This window comes from Ostrea edulis, chromosome 4 (assembly GCF_947568905.1).
Source record: "Ostrea edulis chromosome 4, xbOstEdul1.1, whole genome shotgun sequence".
NCBI classification, from domain to species: Eukaryota; Metazoa; Mollusca; class Bivalvia; order Ostreida; family Ostreidae; genus Ostrea; species Ostrea edulis.
The window spans coordinates 407,849-429,172 of record NC_079167.1 but is presented as its reverse complement, the minus strand read 5'-3'; the positions used below and the strand labels follow the sequence as shown (position 1 = coordinate 429,172).

Genomic DNA, 21,324 nt, shown 5'->3' with positions numbered 1-21,324 from the left:
TAAATAGCAGTTTATAGATTCTCAGGTTAAATGTACTCTCAGGAACTTCAGAAGTGTTCATCATTGGATGTTTGTATCACGTGGCAGAATTCTGAATTCATTTCTGATGTGTGAAACCTTGCATGATTTTAAACTGCACTATATTAAATCAATATTTTAAGATATGCTGATTCCAAAATTAACTAGTCCTGAATTTTGTGAACATGTTTTGTGAAATTCGACAAATATTTGCATACAGTTTAGTGCCCGAATGTTACAAACATATAACATATTCATCTGCATATGCATAATCGAACACAAATAGGAATGTAAATTACATCCTTACAGGTCAACTCCCTTTCTATTGGTATTAGAAATGCTCATTCAATCTCATATCATAAAACATAAATAAAGCGGCAAGCAAAATTACCACTTACGGTGGTACATCTAGGTAGCAGATTTTATCATAATTGTGTACTATGATACTCTATTACTGCAACCTTGTTATGTTGATGTGTATATTATAAGTAGAAGATGCACACCATTATTTTTTCTCCTGTCCAAAATTCACAAAGGCTAGGAAAGATTTCTTTGATCATTTTCTAAGACTTGATAAAAATCATACTATTGACACCATATGTTTTATGGGATGATGATTCGCAGGATGTTGCAAGAAATGAAAAATTCTTTTGTGTTCTTCAAAGATGTACATGTATTAGAAAATCTGGTAGATTCAGCTAAACTTTAAGGTAATTCCCCGTACCACGTCAAATAACGCTAGGAACGTTATTTACGCGTTACGTTATTACGTCATCTCTGATCCCGACGGAATATGGCAGACGATGATAAGTCCTATCGTGATCATCGGGGGACGATATATCAGTAAGAAAAAAGGTATGAAACTCCAAAAGTTAAGAAACTTTAATAAATTTCATCACAAATCGAAAGAAAATCATTCCGATCATAATTACAGTAAATCTACATCTGTGAATCATGCACTAGGCCTAGACACTGACTGCGTCTTCAATGACACAAATATTGTTGCAAATGAAATAACTCTTTAAAATGATCGCAACGATGAATGGAGACATGGACGGCGAGTTGCAGAACTGCAACTATTAGCTGACCAACTGGAGTGTGATGAGTGCGGCTCTCTTCACCTGCGAGACATTCATAGAGAACAGCGGTATGGACTCGCCAGCATTTTTGATATTTCCTGTCGGTCCTGTCACCGTATTAAAAAAATATGTACTGCAAAACGAGATGGACACGGCGGATTCGATATCAATTACAAAGTCACCATTGGTACGTATACAAATACAATAAAAGGGCGTTAAAATATACCCTAAAAGTCACAAACACACGTACCCATGTCTCGAGCTCACCAGGTTGTTGTTAGCCTTCAAACTCCTAGATAAAAAAAAATAAACCATGTCCACACCCCTCACTTCGACGACATTTGTTTAAATGTAAACACATTCCAGACTAGGCCTATCGCATAACACATGATCCAACAACGTCTCTTTTTACGGCACAAGTTGTTTTGGTTAGATGTAATCCTTTGAATTTCAATAGGCTACTGTTCAATGCAATTCGTTTATAGTAAACACCATCACACAGACATGTAGGCCATGTTACGGGCATGTATACTTGTATTCAAACACGTCACATTTTCTAATGACGTCAACATTCAAGGGACGCAATTAGGCCTATTGCAAATTATAATTTATCATGTATTTCCTAGTAATATCTCTATGCAGACAAACGTTAAATATTTAATTCCCAAACATTCGCATGATATAAATTAATGCTAGATCCCTGGTGTGTCCAGGGGTCCGTGTTTGCCCAACTATCTATTTTGTATTGCTTATAGGAGTTATGAGATTGATCACTGTTCGTTATCTTCACCTTGCATATGGATCACAGTATGGTCTACTAATAATACAATTGTCTTGAAATAAAAAACTAAATTTAAGAGGTGGATCAAGGTGGAGTTACAAACTCCCTTCCCCAGAGAGCGGCGGATTTAGGGGGGGGGGATGGGGTGATGTAAATGCCTCAAATATACAAAATATGAGTTAAAACTTCAGTTTGGCACCCAAATTGCCCGGGTAATGTGGCTAAGACTTCGACTTTCACATGTGCCCCACCTAAATATCCTAGATCCACCACAACATCGTTTTCAAACTAGGGATCCAGAATTTACTGGAGAAAGTAATTACAGATAAACCTGTCAAGGAAATTAAGCAAAAGATCTAAATCCCCCCCCCCCCCCTGACTTTGTAATCCTCACTACATTTATTTCAAATTGCACATAAAAACATGAAATGGAAGGTGCCCAACTCCCTTGCTAAGCTCACAGCACCTGAAGTATGGATACTAACACAACCCCCCCCCCCTCTTCGATTTTTTTCTGCTGCTATAGTTTACACATTTTATTATACTGGCAGAATGCCAATCTATAAAGTTTACAAAAAGCATAAAACGACTACAGTATGCATACTTCAGGTGCCTGTGATTTAAGATACCAGCTTTGAACGCCTTAGTCATCATGCAAGACCTCCAATCTTCAACTTCCACAATTTCATAGACATAACTATGCATTTATTCATTTTTTTTATGCACGATGTGTAGGAGAGATTTTACAAGATTTGATACATTTTACCAGAGAGCCACATTGGCCCCACCCCAGGACATAAAGTTGCCATGATTTTCACAATTAGGTAGAGAGATTCATGGACATCATAACCATGCACTTAGTTTTTCTCAAATGTCTATAAGACCATATTGACCCTACCTTAGAGACTGAACCCCTGAAATTTCCCAATTTTGTTAATAATACCTGCTATGCAATTATGAATTTGTCTGGATCAGCGGTTCTTGAAGAATTTTTCCCCCTATACATTGACATGTAAAACTTTTGATACCCTATTGTGACTCCATTCCCTTAGGACCATGATTTTAACAAACTTGAAACTGCACTATTTCAAGAAAAGTGAAAACTTTACAACAACGACAACATACAATGGAAAGTTTTGATCAGAAAAGATTTTTAAGAAGATAACAATGTACAATTATTAACGGACCAACGCAATAGGTCAGCCTTGAGCAATCTAGTCATCATTATATTAATACTCTTCCGTTAAATCATTCCATAACAAATTTTAAACACTGCCATCCCTCCTCCAATTCCCGAAGTTCAGGACATACTTGCTTTCATTTCTTATAAACTACATAGCATACTCTCATATACATAAGTAGTATATCAAGTACATGCTTTATATCCACTATCAAATACTCAATATAATCGTTTTCATATCAAAAGATATATTAGTATTACTGGCTACTTATCAATGACAATAACAAACAAAAATTAAAAAAAATAATAGAAATTTTTCTTTTTTACATCACATTTATTAAGGAACATTCATATTTCAGGCATGATAAACTCTGGTATGGGTCCAAGCCACGTCAATAATTTTCTGACAGCATGTAATTTACCACCAATAAATCAAAAGACTATTGCAAAGAAGCAAATGATTGTTGGAGAGAAAATTGAAGCCGAAGCTCGAAGGTCATGTAATAATGCTTTGGAAGAAGAGGCTGAAATGTCAGATTGTCTTGAATGTAGCTATGATGCTGGCTGGCAAACTCGTGGAAAAGGGTTGGAACTACAACAGTATTTCAGGCAACTTTTCTCTTGTAACAAATCTATAATGATAAAATAAGCATTGGAATTTAATGTGATGAAAAATCATGCATCGCAAGGTTATGACATAAACGATTTATATACAAAATATGAAAGCTCTACCTTGAATATTTCTGAAGATATTCAACAGTAGACCCACGGATCACATCGCTCACCTGGGTCCCTTGGCCCATATTTAAAGATTTTCCCTATATAATCGCATGTTAAACTTTTATCTCTATTGTGGCTCAATTTGACAAACCTACTACCGGAGGGGGGCATGATTTTTACAAACTTGAATCTGCATTATGACAGGAATCTTTCATGTAAATGTTAACTTTTCTGGCCCAGTGGTTCTTAAAAAGATTTTCCCTATATATCTGGATGAAAAATTTGATCCCCTATTTAGACCCCCTCCTACCCCCAGGGGTCAGGATTTTAACAAATTTGAATCTGCACCATGTCAGGATATTTTCATGTAAATTTGTACTTTCCTAGCCCAGTGGTTTTGTTGGAGAAGATTTTTTGATGACCCCACCCTATTTTGCAATTATCTCCTCTTCGAAGGGGGCGTGACCCTTCATTTGAACAAACTTGAAGTCCTTTACACTAGGATGCTTTTTGCCAAGTTTGGTTGAGGTTGGCCCGGAGGTTCGGGAGAAGAAGTCGAAAATGTGAAAAGTTTACAGACAGACGACGGACAAGACGATCAGAAAAGCTCCAGTTTTTATCATTGTGACATATTTGATTTTTCTTATTTTCTATATTCATATTTATCTGAAGAATGATCTCTAAATATATACATTGTGGAATAGCCTGATCACTGATAAACAAATTATATTTTGCATACGCACTGGATTTAAAATGTTTTACAAATATTCACAGGGCATGGTGCCATGATGGGTAAACAGACAGGGAAGATTCTTCAATTTGAAACCAGAACAAAATGTTGTAGTGTCTGTGATCAAATTGAAGAAGGACCCTTACCTGTACATGCTTGCTCCAAAAATTGGGAAGGATCCAGCAAAACCATGGAGCCTGATATGGCAATGTCCATGCTACACAAAAGGAAAGACAATGGACACCCAGTTCATGTACTTCATGCTGACAATGACTCCACCACTACCTCAAGACTAAGAGTGGACTTTCCTGAACTAAAGAAGAAAGATGACAGGAATCACAAGAAGAAAGGCTTTTCTAAAAAACTGTATTCGTTATCACATTTTTTTTAAAGAATTTAAGACTCCATCAGTGATACCATACCTGGTCAGGTGCTTCACGTACACAATTGCTAAAGCCAAATCCAGTCAGGACATCCAGGAAGGCCTTGAACAAATAGTACCACATGTCTTCGGGGACCATAAGAAATGCACAGACTGGTGTTTCTATAAGAAAGACTCTCAGAATTTTAGGTACTGTTTACTTATTCAATACACTAAATAACCATTTTTAAGAGTTTTGTAGCAAATGATGCAAAAAAAGATATGATCTGAAACAAATGGACTGCAACTATAACACAAGAGGCCTATGGGCCACATCAATCACCTGAGTCACATTGGCTCTGCTATTCTTCAGATGTTGTGAATTATGAAAGATTTTTTATTAATCTTATTTTCCCCGTGATTTTTTTTATTTCACAATCACACTAACGGATCACAACATAACTGAAGATGAATTCACATAACAATGATATTACTCAACATCAATGTGACGAACATGATCTTGCTGTTCTCATGGTTCTGGATAAAACCAAGGTCACAAGGTCAAATATCGTGGTATGATATATATATATATACAGTAAAATATCTCTATCTCGAAGTCCGAGGGACCTCGAAAAAACTTCGAGATATCCGGGGGTTCGAGATATCAAAAATCGATCTTGGATATTTTTTGAAGGAGAATATTTGATGCATAGTATAGGATTCGCATTATAAACAAAAACCCCGTTGCCGTTTCTCATAGATTAATTCAAGTTGATAAATTAATATTGTGGAATTCCAAAGACAAACATTTCGTTTTTTTAAATATATATAAACATCCAATTGAATTCACAATGTGTTTCAAAATTAAGATGATCATGCCTGTAAGCTTATTTTAAGTTTACTGATGTCCAGGCTCGACTGGGATGTAGTTTTTGCGTTGTAATGAAAGAAACAAAAAAGACGGATTTAAAAAAAACCTTTTAAATGTCTATTAAATAAATTTTCGTGTTTTCTCTGTACTAGTTTTAATGATGAAGCGTGTATTATTAAATGCATTATCGTTATTAAGAGCGTAATCTTCAAGCGTACTTCGACGATTTTGTGCGTTTATCTAACCCACATGTTAATGATAGAGCATGCGTTATTCAAAACACCATACTAGAATCGGGTGTGTTAGTTAATAATTGGCAGTGAACTTTAACCATAATGTTGGATGGCTTCACTAATCACCTAAGCTGTTGGACTATTTATTGCGACCTGGGTCTGCTCGGAAAAGCGAGCGTGGATTAGCGGTCATTAATTATAATTGATGTAGCCCCGGGTGTGAATGTGACTTAACGACGCCAGGTATGGTAAGCAGAGCGGAAAATTGACTGCACTTCGAGATAAACCAGGTGAATTTAGGGTATGGGACCTTGAAAATACTTCGACATAAGCGGAGTATTCGAGATTACCGTGTTCGATATATCAGAAGTTTTTAAAATCATTTATATAGGGAAAACGACCGGGACCGGCGGTCGACTTCGACTCAAGCGGGGTATTCGAGATAAACCATATTCGAGATACAGATATTTTACTGTATATATATATATTTGTAGTGTATGTGATCAAATTGAAGAAGGACCCTTACCTGTATATGAGTGTGGGTGTGTGTACACACACATACAAAATAGGAAATATCTATCTCAAATAGTGCATGAGATAGAAAAGTAGGTCAAACTTCCAGGTCAAAGTCACTAGATCACACACACACCATTGTATCACATGAAAGGTCTTTCCATAAAGAATGTATATACAAAATATGAAAGCACTAGCTTAAATAGTTCAAGGGACATTTTAAAGGGTTTTTTTTTCCAACAATGATATGAACATATAACACTTTGATCCCCTACTGTGACCCAAACCTACCCCCAAGAACCATGATTTGCACTAACTTGGGTCTGCTCTATGTCAGGAAGGTTTCATATCAATTAGAACGTTTCTGGTTCAGTGGTTCTTGAGCAGATTTTCCCTATAAAATAACTTAGATTATTAGAAAAATAGTCCAGAAAATTGGGTGAGCTAACAAGTGTAATCTCTACAGATTCAAACACCTTCCAAATGGACAACCACTCCAAAATGAGGCTCTCCACATTGCTCTGAAAGAATTGATGGAAACCTACCAAAGAAGAGCTGAACACTTGGTTGAAATGGGATCGACCCACCAAACCGAAAATTTCAACTTTATCATTTCTAGCAAAGCTCCAAAAAATAGGTATGTTATGTATTGAATGTTCTATAGTAATGTATTTTTCATTTCATATGTTCATATCATGCGTCTTAAGAATTCAAGGGTTATTGATTCGTTACCTCGCACTAATCCTTGAATATGTGAAGATGCATATCATGATGCAAATCGTATCATGAGATGATCTGTGATACACATCATAACATCATTGCCTTTGACATACCTGTGTTAATGAACAAACTTGCCGAGTTTCGCCTTAAGAATGAATTTTTAGCTGTAGTTAAGCTTTGTATCGATACTTTGAAGGTTTCCCGTAGATTATATCCAAAGAAACCGTTGGAAATTAGAAGCAGGATACCCTCGTCAACGTTCTCTTGAACAAAACTTATGCAGCACATGATTCAAAACATGATGTGATGATATTACAAGAACTCTTTTTGACAAGTTAAAGCAGCATATAACATCATGTGATATTTATCACACAAGTTTCAAGGAGCTGTATAACTCATTTATTCCTGCTATGGAAAGGAAATGCAAAGTCCGATGGTACACATTAATGCGCCAAAATGCGATGGAGTAACACTCCGAAGTTCGTTGGTTTGTAAAGGACACAGTGTTTTGGTACAGACTGTACCAACCATGTGTTGTTTCACTAAAATATCAGTGCAAAATCCATGCACAAAAAAGAACTTATTTCATTACCACTTATTTTTTGTGTTATTAAACGCAAGATTTTCCAACGCGAAATCGTATAGAATGTTTTGCATTATAGCATACTCCCGGGACTTTATTACGCGTACATCACAAGTAATAAATGATCATGAATTAAAGAATGTTTGGACGAAGTAGATAGTTCGACAACAAATATACTTTGCCAATCCTCAACAGTGTAAATCTTGTCATTACTGTCATCAATGACAATCTTAATCATTCATGCCTTCCGTCAATATATCCGAAAGACGTTGGTGCCTGCACTGCAGCAAAAAGAACATTCATTGGGGCAAACTGACAAGTGACGTTGTATTTCTTCGGTTTTATTTTGAAAGACATTAAGAATGACGTCACAATGACGTCACGTCACAAACGTCAAAAATCCCCGCATCATCAGACTTTGGCGTGACCATCGCACGTTGACGTCCGTACCGTTAACAAACCATCGCACTTTGGCGCAGACCATCGCACTTTAGAGTCTTGTTCTAAAATGTACTGTGATTCATAATGTATGTACACATGTCATAATCTACATGTATGTGGGGAAAGGGCAACATAAGTTTTCATAACGTGTGCCTAATCACATTGTGTACCTTTGATATTATAAAATATGTTAAAACCAAAACACCCATTGGCATACATGCATAATTATACAGGTATGCAAATTACATATTCATGATTGCTAAATTAATCAATTGAGCATATTCGATTTTTGTTCCAATTGGCATATTTCATGTAATAATTTGCATGTGCGAAAGTATTTCACATGCAGACAGATTTGTCTAATTCTACCACCTGACAATATCATTAGTGTTTGAAATCTTAATTTACAATATTCAGTATTCATAGTTTTGAAACTTAAAGAATAAAAAAATCTACATTATTAGTAATGCACATGCAACGTAAAATCTGAGTAAATACATGGCAGTATATAAATGTCCCAGTCGAAAGTTTATGTTCAATTCATACCCCCCCTTCAACATGCACTTATTTTTAATTACAATGTACTTCGATCTTTGTTTCTATGCGACAAAGCTGGACAGTATTCTTCCAGTTTACACTAACCCTAACCCTGCATTTATCTCTATTGTTCCCATGACCGAGGACAAATCTTGCAATTAATATGGAACTAACAATAAATACACGGACGGATTAACTAAAGTACACAGGCATGCTAGTTTTTATAATGTAACAACACACGGAATATACTTTGTTTTCTGTATCTCATTTCATATCTGTTTTGTTTAACTGAGTGATTTCTAATAACAATATGATATAAAATGCTTACTATTCTTTTCTCACATCAATTTTAAAGTTTTTTGTGGGTTTTTTAAATTCGCATTTGAAATATTCATTGTGCATTATTACTTTAAAAACTCCAAATTTTAGTTAAGTTTCAGCTAAAGTTTCTGCAGACTGAAACTTGACGGGAACTATATAATCGTTTACGCACTGCGGAAACCATTTGGGAAACCTCAACGTCATGTTTCCGCAAGGTTTCCATATGGTTTAAGTTTTGCGGAAACTAGCGTTTTTATCCAGTGATATTTACACCTTTGTTCACGTGTTCATGTGTTCTTTGGCGTTTAGTGTAAATAAACACCAATGGTATTGTACTTTTTATGTCCCATCGATAGTGTTTCCCCATAGTGAAATAGTAAAGGTTGTAGCTAAAGTGTCATTTAGATCTACTATTGGTGCTAATGGTCATGCCATTGGGAAGATATCAATGTTATCACACCTACACCTACAGCGATACAGAACCTCCGTTTTAAGGTCTCAACTGTGAGATCCATATGACATATGACTTTTCAACTCTTTACACGACCATTCATCCCGATAAATCAAAGACTAGACTTTTTGAAATCATACACAGTTGCTTCTTCAACAAGAATGGATATCGCAAATATTCCTATCTAGTGATCAGTCATAAAAAATTACTTTGTTAAACTTCACTCTGATTCCACGCACAAGTACTCTGAAGTTGAAATAAAAAATATGCTGGAGTTCCTCATTCACAATATCTTCAACTCGACATTTAGGTATATCAACGATGTATTATATATTAACAATGACAATTTTCATTCATGTGAAGATTCAATATATCCCGGTGGGCTAGGGGTGAGGGACGCCGCAGGGTCGTCCGTTTCTGCTTCGTGCTTGGATGTTTTGTTGAGGGTGGATGTTGGCGACAGGGTGGCAGCTCGGCTTTGTTACAGGAGGGATGATTTCGGCTTCTCCATCGTCAACTTCCCATATTTATGTAGCAATATTCAATTATCACCTCCATATGATGTTAGCATCTCTCAACTGATTCGACACGCAAGAGGTGTTTCTGCGTATGGTCCGGTTTTAAATCGAAGCAGGCTACTGACAAACAAGTTGATGGTGCAGGGGTTCCAACAGTCTCGTTTAAAATCGGCGTTTCGCAAATTCTATGCTCGTTATAACGATCTAGTTTGCCGATGCGGCCTATCATTGGGTCAAATGCTGTCTGACGTGTTACATGCCGATTGTTGGGCCCTTCTTGGCACACTGATTTTGACTACGTATAACTCCGTTTACTTGATCGGAATGTGGGGCTCACGGCGAGTGTGACCGGTCGACAGGGGATGCTTACTCTTCCTGGGCTGCTGATTCCACCTCTGGTGTGTCAAGGGGTCCGTGTTTGCCCAAATCTATTTTGTATTGCTGATAGGAGTTATGATCACTGTTCTTTATCTTCGCCTTTCATCAATGATTCTCATTTGTAAATGTCGAACGTGTGGTGAAGGGGCAATCATTGTCTGTAAACGTCTGAGGCTTGAAACAACGACATCCTCCTGGTCACGAAACCTGCCTGTAAAGATCATGTAATGCAATGTAGTGGTAGACTTCTGTCTAAGAAAGATCAGCTTTTGTAAGAATGCGTTATGTAAGTAAGTTTGAAATTCGAGCTTCCTTCAGATTTTGTTCATTCAAAATGTCATACAATGCTGACACGACGACATAGTAGTGGTCAAGAATGAGAAATATGGGAGAATAAGCATGCTATCAAGATAACAGGGTCACAAAACATTTATCTTTACACAGGAACAGGAAGTACATTGAATTGTTTAAATTAAGGTTGTTATGAATTATTTCTAAATAAAAAGAGGTAGAAAATATATAATGAATAAAAAAGAAAACATTTAGTACTAAGACGTAAGTCTACCTAATCCACACTGTCGAACTGTCACAACCGCGATGAATCCTATATCTTGATCAAGTAAACGAAGTTATCTTAGTCAAAATTGTGTGCCAATAACGCTCTAACAATCGCTATCAAACACGTCAGACAACATTTGACCCAATAATAGGTTCTTTGGCAAACTATATCGTGATAACGACATTAGAATTTGCGAAATGCTGACTTTAAATGAGACTGTTGAAACACCTGTACCATCAACTTGTTTGTCAGTAGCTGGTCTCGATTTAAAAACTTACCATACGCAGAACAAGCTCTTGCGTATCGAATTAGTTGAGATATAAAAACTCAATATGCAGGTGATAATGGAATGTCACTATATAAACAGGGGAAGTTAACGATGGAAAAGCTGAAATCATCCCATATATACTTGCAATGAAATATCTAAGTATGAAGCAGAAGTGGACGACTCTGTGGTGTCCTTTATTACAAGCTCGCAGGGATATATCGAATCGACATATGAATGAAAGTTATTATTGATAATTGATAAAACGTCGTCTATATATCTAAATGTCGAATTGAAGGCCCCGACAAGAGTTTTTATCTTCTCACGTAGAAGTTTTTGAATAAATTCTGCTTCATGGGAATATAAAAACAGGTAAGCTAATAAAGAAGCACAATTGATGCCCATGTGAATTCCGACAGACTGTTGGAAGACCTGATCACAAAAGACCACGAAGATATTGTCAATAAAGAACTCTAGCATATTTTTGAATTCAACTTCGGAATACTTCTTCCTGGAATCAGAGTAGTGTTTAACAAAGCAATTTTTTGGATGACTGATCACTAGATAGGATTATTTCCGTTTTCCATTTTTGTTGAAGAAGCAACTGTCTATGATTTCAAAAAGTCTAGTCGTGTAAGATGTTGAAAAGTCATAGGTTTTGGTGCTGTTGATCTGAGAAAAGTTTTGCGATTTCAAGTTAAGTAAAAGTTCTTTGGAATTTTTAGAATCCACATTTGATTTACTTCTGACATATTTAGTCGCAAAGATAGGTTCTTGGTAGAGCACATACTGGATCCAGCGATGTATCTTTGTTTGTAGTAGTTTTTATGTAGTTTAGGAATCCAGTATAGGTGCTGTAACTAATATTCAATAGACCCACCGACTTGGATACCAAATGTGCCTAAAACATGGTTCTGAAGAATTTCATCTTTTGAAAGGGTAATTGGAGTACAAGTACGATTACCAAAAATGGAGTTAATGCAAAGTTCGTTTAGAATACAGTTGTGATAATAAGCCTTTAATTGTCCACTGTGGCGGACAGAAACTTGATTGTCTATACCATATAATTGTCCACTGTGATGGAAAGAAACTTAATTGTCTAAATTATTTAATTGTTCGCTGTGATGGACAGAAACGTGATTGTCTATATAATTTATTTACCCGCTGTGATGAACATAAACATGATTACCTATATCATTTAATGATCCGCTGTGATTAACAAAAACTTAATTATCTATGTCATGTTATTCCCTTCTGTAATGGACAGGACCTAACCCTAGCCACTTTACACGAGACCGGACTTTGACTTTGACTACTGAGATAGTGGTTTCACATACAGAAGTGCTATATTTTCTTAGTACCGAAATTTGACAATCACATGGGAGCACAAGAACGAACGATGATTTTTTTTCTTCTTAAAGATTCTGCTTACTTGTACCAAGTACAGTCACAAAGAAACAATTGTTTCGCCCACATGTATTCATCATTTTACCCCATGTTTGTTTACATCATAGGAAATTTGTATAACGCTTGAAAAAGTGATAACAGAGACAAAATTGGGATACACTGGAGATATTATTTTGCTCGTCGCTTCGGACTGTTTATAACAAAATGTCTTTGTCAAGCTGTCAGGAAATCTAGTTTCCAGATTTTGAATTGGTGGGTCAAATCGCGTAACATCAGCCACAATAGAGTATTATTAACTCACAGGTTCATTACTTATTACTGAAATGCATATGTATGCTTTCATTTTCCTTCCATCTATCTTGTTTCATCCATACTTTTTCATACGTGTAAGGGTTTGCACCAATCGCAATGCAAATTCTACAGGTTCACACATTAAATGCACTCTAACGTATGTCCACAGTTAATGTTGTAATGTAACACGGTATGTTTGCAATATACAGTTCAAACTCACCGTGACCCCTGTATACTGCATACTACTCCACGTCATGACAATGGATGATATCTGTTACCGTGACATCCCTTACATAACACAGACCTTTACGTTCCGCGCGGCTGTCAGGAAATAACGGATTACATCTCCTATCGCGAGGACTAGTATAAATATATAAAGCAAGCTAAATTTGATCGCCTCAATGTTAATAGTGTACAAACGAATTGGTATCGATTTAAAAATAGAAAATGTCAATTACATCAAGTTATCCTGAAATTCCTTAATACACAGGGAATGCAATACAAGTGTTCTATATTACAATGCAGTAGTAGATATTGCAAGAAGACACTAACAGATTCCTTAATTAACTTCCTGTATCTTAAATGATATAAGTACCAATTATCATCCTTACAAGTGGAGAATTTAAGAAATATTTCCGTACTTAAGATGAGCACCTGATAATTGAAGAAAGTTTTGTAAATTAATCAAAACACCCTGCCTTTTATGTATGCGATCGTTGTAAAGTTTCGTCACTTCATATGAAAAACTTATACGTGCCAATTTTGTTGCACCAGATGCGCATTTCGACAAATAATGTCTCTTCAGTGATGCTCAATCTAAGATGTCGGAAATTCGAAATAACAATAAACTTGTAAGAACTAAAAAAAAAAACAGAGTGCCAAAGACTAAAGTCAAATTTACCAAAGGATCAAAGCTATGCATGAGGGAGATAAACCTTGATTTTGAAATGAATTTCTAAATATATGTTACAAATTTCTCAGGAATGGGTGAATGTGATTTAGTAGAAGGAAGCAGATGAAAATGAGTCAGGCGGAAAACTTTACACGATATTATGAAATGGACAGTATTCCTTTAAACATCTATCAACCTATCCAACGAAAAAGACTTTCCACACTGTGAAGTTTGTATAGCATGAAGTGGTGGGCAGACGAAACCTATCAGTATTACTTAATTGAAGTAGACCACTGGGAACGCTAAAATATAGCATATAACGCTTAAACTGTCTGTGTAAGCTCCATATTGAAATATATTTGTATCCCTTCACCCCAATAACAAAGAACAACCGGAACCAGATGTAGAAATAGTCAGAGTTAATTCTCACTCAATGATAAATACACGTGTAGTGTGATGACTTCCGTATGAAGTTTTTGAGTATCTACTTCAATGTGAGTTATACAGTACTGCTTCTGAAGACATGAGTAGATGAACGGAAAGAAAATTACTTTACTCGATGTGTTAAAGTTAATCACTTTATGGTGTCATTCATTGGCTATATATATTATTTATATGCAGATTCACATTCTTATATATTATGTATGATAATATTTAAGAACTGGACAGAAAATATGTTATCTATTTGGATGTACACATGTGATTTATTATTTTTATAAAATAAACAGGAAGATTGCCTAACGAGAGAGGGGTTCAGATTTTCAAACACGCTATTGCTATGGATAAATGCTACTTGATTCTTAGAATTTTGTTTTTACCATAATGATAGGGAAAGGGCGAGCGCCGCAAATAAGATATAGTGTAAGGAAATGGGAGTACAGTCTCACTTTTCTGGGTTTACTACCCTAAAACAATATCACCGGTACCGTATGAAAGGTGAAGATAACGAACAGTGATTAATCTCATAACTCCTATTTGATATTGCACCCTTCATAAAAAACAGACATTTTACTCAGGAAAACCAATGCAAATATATATAATCTGTATAATTCCACGAACAATAACTCTCCAAGTTTTGCTGAGACGGTAAACATTTTGTAAAGCTATGTTACTTTATCTGGTATAGCTACAATTTATATAGAACATTTCAAAGTTACAGATTGTCCAAAATATTTGAATTGTTCTGTTCATTTGTTAGAGAGCGCGTTCTATCAATAAGAGATCAAAATAATGATTGTTGATCAATCTCATCAATTTCATAAGGAATACAAAATTGAGAGGACAATCTCAGATTTTGCGGGACATCAAGGTGGATTCCTGGAAGCTAGATATGTTTGTATGTGAATTTGTCATCCTTACCAGAAGGTGTCTTAATGTCATCCACCAGGTGAGAATCTGCTGTACATAACATTGTTGTGTGATTACCAAGGAACGTGCAAGGAACGTGCATAAGTTTGTGTTATGATTAAAGAGACACTACAGCTCATTTTGCGCAAAAATCATGAAATGACAATTTTACCACAACTTTTTATAATTTTGTTGCATAGTTGAAAGTATAAGCTTTGCGAAAATAGTACATTCATAAAGTTAGAAATTCTCGTTTTATGACTAAACTTAATACCTTTTAATGGCCTATACAATAAACACAAAGAAATACCCACAGACTCCGCCTTGGTATTCAGACGCATGCGCATAGAATGTAAACATATCAGAATGGTGTCTATCGAGAGAAAACGTGCGTTGGGAAGACCCCGAATTTTAACGGACTCTGCTAGGAAAAGGGCGAAAAGAAAGGAAAGTATAATTCACACACGAAGTAGGGTTTACCTGGGGGACCAATATGACCGTTGGTTAAGAAAGAAAGAGGAACTTGGCGAAACACACGCAGGACTAGCGAAGAGGCTCCTCGACAAGTGTTTACTTCAGCGATTTGTATAACGCTGTTTCATTGTTTGATCGATTCCCAGATTGGAAATAGCAGGGTTACGGTTCAATTATTTATTAATAATCAATGCGCTACCAGAAACGTGAAATAATCCCATAATTTAAAACGGTCCGTATTTAAGTGGGGCCCCCTAAGGGGTACTCTTTAACATTGTTCCTTCGAAAATAACAACACCGACTTTGAAATTGTAAGGCAAGACTTAAAGAGGAATTTTATCATTTAATGTGTAAAATTTATTTATTTCTTCAATCAGTATTATGAAATGATAACAATGCAATACATTTCAGGTTTATGACGGATAGTGAAACCGAGTCAGCTGACCAATCATTGAAAGAGAGATTCTCTACTCCTGTAACGGACAAGATCAAGACTCAGTTTGTTCGTCCTCCAGACGTGTCTGAAATCCCCTCTGCTTTAAGGTAATAAAAAAGCAATGAAACGAGTAGTTGATGGGCATTATATTATCTTATGATTCCTAGCTGTTCTTTAACATGCATGTGTGTAATGCAAATTAGCACATTGATATCCTTAATCAGTATCTGATCTGAAGAAACCTCTGTTTTAAATCATTGTATTTATAAATCTATAGTGAGAGCACTGATATAGATGTACCTGCACCATCACAAAGCAAAGAAGAATCCCCAGGGTAAATGAATATATTTTTCAGCTTTTTTTTAACAAGTTATAATCTTATAAAGCTTTGAAATAGTTTGATATACATTTTTTTTATCCAAGATGACTTTAAGAATTCATTCCAACTTATAAAGAGAGATATTTGAAGGTGTTCAAATTTATTATTGAAGTCTTATAAATCATCTCCTTTATAGGATTTATGAGACTTAATTATCCTTTAAATTCACTTTTCATTTTAAAAACCATCAGGCATGTTTCTCTGCTGGTGGATGTTCTGTACTCAAGGATACTTGTTGCTTGATATATGTTCTTCCATGAATATACTTGTAAACAATTAATAATTATAGGAATTATGAAATCGATCAATGTCTGTTTAATATCTGTTCTTTTTCTTTAGAACAATCCAAATAGAAGTTTAAAAAAAAAACAAGCTGAGGAAAGTTTGATGTTTATGTACAACAATTTAATTCACAACAATTTAACTTTATCCAAGGTGTTATGAGTGTAAATACCGTATTCAAAGAGCAGTTCTGAAATTCTGGGTTTTTTCTAGCCCAAGCTAAAAACGGAGAAAACTATTCAGAGAGGTAGTGAAAGAGACATCATATGTAAATCCATTCGAGTAAGTTGATTTTGTCCAAGATGATTTTTGTGTCCTTTGTTTACCATTATGGACTGTTGTCCTCATTCAATTTTGTTTTTATGATGAAATTTCTTTTAATCTTCAAGAACATGTATTGAATAGCAAACAATGCTCCCTGCATGGAGTGCTTCATTGTATTTACTGTCTTCTTTGCTCATTTGTACTAAACACTCAAATGAGCTTTTTTGATCACATTATCCAGCACCCATCTGCCTGTTCATCCATAACATGTTTGAGCTTGGAATATATGTGACCTATTTGAAAGCATCACTGTCCATGAGTTATAATATTTTAAATCAAACATGTCAATGTAGGGCAAATTCATATTTGACAATGGTTGGACTTGCTTAGGTATTCGGGTACAGGTCTGGAATAATGTTAATGTAATGACAGCCATTTTCAGTGTAATGGGGGTGTAATGTATAATTTGCATTTTTGCATTACAAGTAATGTTATGCATTCCTTGTAGAAAATATACTGTAATACACATAACATTTACATTACTTCAAATGTTTAATGATATTATAGAGGTTTAGATCAATGATTTATGTTAGTGATGGAAATGTAATGGTAATGTAATGCAGGCCTGTTTGAGAGTAGCCAGACAGACCACACTAAATGATATTATTCTGTAAACATTCCCAAATTATGTGAATTCAAAAATTTGTCGTGGACCTTTGGGTTTGGGTGGGTCTAAATAAAAATGGAAATAAAATTATATGTAATACATTAATATATGAGAGAAATTCATTGAAATCTTTAAAAACAATTCCTCCATAGCAGCAATACCATGTTTGTCCAATTGATATTGCAAGTGCAGTTAAATCATAACTCCATGGAGTTAAAATGAGGTCAAAATGTGTCATGGGAAGAAAGAGCATAAAAATGAATTCTGATGAAGGCACCAGGGTCCTGGTGACTCGGGTGAACATTATGGCTCATGAGCCTCTTCTTTCTTATTAGTTTGTATACCAGGGTTGGGCGGTTAAAACCACCCCCGGTTTTAACCAGTGGTTTTAACTGTCCCTGTCGATACTCCCCAAGTGGTCAATACTGGTTAATTCTGATTCAAACTGTCCATTTTCCTATTTTTGTAGATTTCTTGCAGCGATAATGATAAATTAAATCTTTTCATTATATGGATCAATTGTTGATTAATATTTTTCATTAGATTCATGAGTTTAATACATTTGGTTTGCTGAAACTGTGCACGAAATATCTTCAGTACTATACTAGAGGGTCACAGATAGCATAACTTGACAATTGGAGACAGACCTGTTTACACGTACCTGGACAGATTAAGAATAAAAGGTAGCTGGACATTACCTGAGCACAGGAAGCAGAGTTGACAGGTGTTAATTAGCATAATCTGGGACCAGAGATGACCAGTGTGCCTGTTATTGTTAAGAAAACATCACCAATCCACCCCCTCAAATGTTTATTTAAGAGTTAAAATGAAGATTTAAAACAATAGGTAGTTCTTGTTAAACTAAGGAATTTGAACAGCAACCCTTTACATCTTCCCCAATTTAACAGTCATTTACATTATTTATATAATATTATGATTAATAAGTATATCATAAACTGATAGTGCATGTTATGAACTACAGTATTTACCATAATCAAGATAATGGCCACTTAGATATTTAAAATAACCAATAACACAGACTATAATGACCAAATAATTTTCAATCGACCAGTATTGACTGGTTTTAACCCGTATTGACCACCGGCCCGGTCAATACTCATATTGATGACTGTTTTGCCAACCCTGTAATGTATATCCTTGATTGATATGGCATATATCAAAAAATTCTGTAATACAGCAATCATTGTAAAGGACTACTTAAATTTCAGTGTAATGATAGATATCTCTGAGGAAAGCTCAAGTGACATTGATTCTGATGAAGAGTATGAACCAAGTTTCAATGTTACTATAAGGTAAAAAAAAAACCTAATTTCTCATAAAATTCTTGCAAATTTTGTGTTATAAAACTTACAGTAATCTCTCATGTAGTGATTGATTTAATTTTCACATTTTAGACCGAACAACATGTGTGATGTGGAAGAAATAACACTTGAGGAACAAGAGTTTGGAAAGGAGGAAACAGAAGGTGATGGCGAATCAGAAATTCTAGAGAAGCCAGAGGACACAGGTCCAGGGATTATTAAAATTCTGTGTGAAGATGATGTCCATTTGTTGACGGAGGATGAAACATGCCTGGTATATAAGAAGTGTTTACTACAGTTGGCCAATACCAGCATCAGCAAAATGTGCAAAGGATGCATCCTGTCTATTGGGAACCGCTGTGAGAGTGTTGGATCGGCTTTATATATATACTGGGTAAAATTACTATCCTCCTTTTTGACACATAAATTTTAATTGCTTTTTAGCTCACCTGAGCTCACCTCATCTGATCGCCTGTTGTCCGTCTGTCTGTAAACTTTTTACATTTTCGACTTCTTCTCCAAAATCACTTGGCCAAAAGCATCCTTGGGTGAAGGGCTTTCAAGTTTGTTCAAATGAAGGGCATGCCCCCATCAAAGGGGAGATAATTACAAAAATAGGGTGGGGTCAGTTAAAAATCTTCTCAAGAACCACTTGGCCAGAAGAGCTGAAATTTACATAAAAGCTTCCCTACATAATACAGATTCAAGTTTGTTAAAATCATAGCCACCGGGGGTAGGATGGGGCCACAATAGGGATCAAAGTTTTATAAGCCGATACATTGGGAAAACTTTAGATATGAGCCAAGGTGACTCAAATGAGCGGTGTGGCCCATGGGCCTCTTATTTCAATGGTCCCATTAATTCTGTATTATGATTCAGCTGACCTTTTTTTCCTGATCACCTGTTGTCCATGATCTGTCCGTCCCCCACCCCTCATCTCTCTGTAACCACTATGCCAATATCAGATAGACTTAATAGAATAAAGCATTTTTAGGAGCAGAGCTTTTAGGTTTGTTCTTTTCAAGTTCTATGCTCCTCAACAAAGGGAGATAATTAACAATTGGTCATAAAAGGATGGGGTCATTTGGAATTATTTATCCCCATCCCCCCCTTTCCCCCTATCAGATTTTTGGGGTATATCATTTTTATCCTGTCTATCCAAATCACTTTGCTTGCAACTTATGAATGGTGAGTGTTTGAGTGACAGGGCTCTCATATTTCATATGTGGATTCCATGTGATAAGACCCTTATTTTTGTACCAAAGTTTTACACCTTTTTGACCTTAGAACATTTCTTCTGTTGCCACTTGAGGCATTGTGATTCACAGACACATCTTGTTTACTCAACAACTATTGAGTCAAGAGTAATAAAACTTACAAGAAAGCATTCTGATAGAGTGTAGATTCAGTTTTCTTAAAATTACACCCCCACCCCCACACACAAGGATTGGGCACCTTTAGGGGTTAAATTTTTTTTTTAAATTCTGTATATGGAATTATCTTTGGAATGCATCTTCCTGAGAACGGTAAAGGTACAACTTATGATTTTAATTAAAAACATCCTATACATGTACATTGTAAATTCAAGTTTGTTCAAATGCTGATGTCAGGATGGGGCCACAATAGCAGAAAAATAACTATGAAAAAAAATTATATCCAGAACAGGAAATATAAAAAGAACTCCAGTGTAAAACAAATTAGAATTAAATGAAAACATGCTTATATAGTGAAGATTCAAGTTCTTAAAATGATAGTTGTCAGAATGAGGATGGGGCAACATGAACTAAGGGTTAAGACTTCAACACCTGTACAGGTGAGCAATGTTGCACATGGGCCGCTTGTTTATAACCACCACTGAGCAATTTTAACAACACATCTTGGTCCACTTTTTTTGCCTCCGGAATTGAAGATTCGGGGGCACATAGTTTTTGGCCTGTATGTCTGTCTGTCTGTGGCAAAAAACTTTAAACTTGGTCATATCAGAGGTAGAGCTTTCACATTTGGTATATGTATCCCTTCAATGTGGCAAGACCTTTCCATTGACACCAAATTTTTTGACCTTGTGACCTTAACACTGACCTTTGATCTACTTTTTAAAAAAATTGAATGTGAGCTATATCTTGAAATCGTAAGGCACTGGTTTCATATTTAGCATGTGCATTTGCTGACCTTGTGACCTTGAAATTGATTTCTGACCTACTTTGAAAATTATTCTCTAAAATGAGTTCCATTTTGTTGTAATCCAGGAGCATGAATGTTTCACAAACACATCTTGTTTTACATGTATGTCATTCATATGATATC

At 35.7% G+C, this 21,324-nt stretch overlaps 1 long non-coding RNA gene and 2 pseudogenes across 1 annotated transcript; 2 read left to right on the top strand and 1 right to left on the bottom strand.

The window, feature by feature from the left end:
- The first annotated feature begins 2,301 nt into the window (after window positions 1-2,301).
- LOC125657399 (uncharacterized) lies at window positions 2,302-7,139 on the top strand (annotated as a pseudogene).
- Window positions 7,140-9,673: 2,534 nt separating this feature from the next.
- LOC130053900 (uncharacterized) lies at window positions 9,674-11,053 on the bottom strand. Its single transcript, XR_008802129.1, has 2 exons — window positions 11,001-11,053; window positions 9,674-10,646 (listed from the first exon to the last, which is right to left on the bottom strand). It is a non-coding gene; the product is annotated as an uncharacterized LOC130053900 (long non-coding RNA).
- Window positions 11,054-15,562: 4,509 nt separating this feature from the next.
- On the top strand, window positions 15,563-17,140 carry LOC125657402 (uncharacterized; annotated as a pseudogene).
- Window positions 17,141-21,324: the final 4,184 nt, after the last annotated feature.